The 2,136-nt window shown below is 34.9% G+C and overlaps 1 long non-coding RNA gene across 1 annotated transcript; it reads left to right on the top strand.

The window, feature by feature from the left end:
* The first annotated feature begins 823 nt into the window (after window positions 1-823).
* Window positions 824-1,675, top strand: LOC132099159 (uncharacterized). Its single transcript, XR_009423030.1, has 2 exons — window positions 824-997; window positions 1,582-1,675. It is a non-coding gene; the product is annotated as an uncharacterized LOC132099159 (long non-coding RNA).
* Window positions 1,676-2,136: the final 461 nt, after the last annotated feature.

Genomic DNA, 2,136 nt, shown 5'->3' with positions numbered 1-2,136 from the left:
TTTCATTATCAACATGGATATTAAAATCACCAACTATTAAAACTTTATCTGCAGCCAGAACTAACTCGGATGTAAAATCACCAAACTCTTTAATAAAGTCTGTATGGTGCCCTGGTGGCCTGTATACAGTAGCCAGTACAAACATAACAGGGGATTTATCATTAACATTTGTTTCTTTGGATAATGTTATATGAAGTACCATTACTTCAAACGAGTTATACTTGAAGCCTGCCCTCTGAGAAATCCTGAAAACGTTGTTATAAATTGAAGCAACACCTCCACCTTTGCCTTTTAGACGCGGCTCATGTTTATAACAGTGATCTTGGGGGGTGGACTCATTTAAAATAATGTAATCATCAGGTTTTAGCCAGGTTTCTGTCAAACAGAGTACATCTATATTATGATCAGTGATCATATTATTTACAAAAAGTGTTTTCGTAGAAAGGGATCTGATATTCAATAAGCCAAGCTTTACCATTTGTTTATCCATATTGCTTCTGTTTTTTATTTGTTGAACCTCAATTAAATTGTTAATCTTAACTTGGTTTGGACGTTTTTTGTATTTTCTAGTTCGGGGAACAGACACAGTCTCTATAGTGTGATATCTAGGTGAAAAAGTCTCTATGTGCTGAGAATTAACTGACCTCTGTGACAGGAGGCAGCTAGCAGACGGTCGGTTTAGCCAGTCTGTCTGCTTCCTGACCTGGGCCCCAGTTAGTCAAGTATAAACACTAAGACTATTTGCCATATTTCTAGAGAGAAGAGTGGCGCCACCCCAGGAGGGATGAAGACCATCTCTTTTAAACAGTCTTGTGAGTAATAATGTTTTGATGGTGATTGTTTTTGCTTCATTTTAAACACTGTAGGGTACTGCTCTGTTTTAGATTGAGTAACACTTATTATCTTCTAGTTGACTGCGAGGTGACACTGACATTGGTCTCTCAAAATGACGAAGCTCCTGTTACAAGCCAGGATGACCAAACAACACAAAGTGAAGGTAAGCTATGCTTTCAATCTTTCAGCACTCTACTATTCCTCACAACAATGTTTTTAGTTTAAAACAGATTAACAGTGTTTAAGTAAGCAATAACGTACAAGCGGCTGTGCTGTAGCCTATTGTGAGTCACGGCTGAAGGCACGACGCGACTAGCGTCGAGTAGGCTACTTTATTGCTTAAAACGGTAACGACAAAATACAAATATTATAAAATACAATAAGTGGACACAGGTTAGGGGAAATCACTTGTAATACCATGTAGTGCTGTGCAATCACTAGGCTAGTTGCTACAGGACAGTGTTTTCAAATTATATATAATCAGACTACTTTTATCAATAAAGACCATTTAACCTGTTCAATGTTTCACTAATTTTAGTAAAAACTAGAAGTCTATGCAGTGTCCCCGTTTACATAGCTAAGTAATTGTTTTGTGTGTGTTTTTGTCTAAAATGAATGAACTACAAAAGGGTGAAGTAGCATGTAGTGCATTTGACCAGAAAAAAGGTACAACAAAAAATACAGTGCCTGTCACTTTTCTAATTTTGCTAATGTTGTTCTTGTTCTTTTTTTAATTTATTTTTAAAGATGACGATTTGGACAGCACCCAAATGGCACCTGTGGGAAGTGGCTCAGACACCGAGACACAGAAAGATACTCCAAGCAAGATAACCATGAACAATATACTTGAAAAACAATATAAAATATTAACACTGGAAGAGACTAAACTAAAATTAGAAATACAAAAACTAGAATTAGAGAAAACTAAGCTAAAGTTAGAGCTACAAAAACTTGGACATGAACTATAGATCTCATCGACCATTGTCCAATAACTAATCAAACAATTGTCTATTTAATAATTACTGGTATTTAATTTTGAATCTTTAGATATATTTAAGAGATTTGAAGAATTTTAGTGTTAAGTTAATGTGTAGTGATTTGAAGATTATATCATATTTCAGCTGATTGTACTGATACTATGCATCAAATATTTTGTAAGTATTGTCTCAATGAATAAATTATAATATGTCCACTTAATTTGAAAGTATAAATTCTTTCATTTTTCTCAGTCAAACTGAGAAAATGTTTTCTACAATCATCTGTCGAATGTAACACCCAGATCCATCTTCTCCTCCTGCCTCA

The sequence above is a fragment of the Carassius carassius genome, chromosome 22, assembly GCF_963082965.1.
Source record: "Carassius carassius chromosome 22, fCarCar2.1, whole genome shotgun sequence".
NCBI lineage: Eukaryota > Metazoa > Chordata > Actinopteri > Cypriniformes > Cyprinidae > Carassius > Carassius carassius.
This window is presented reverse-complemented; position numbering and strand designations above follow the sequence as displayed.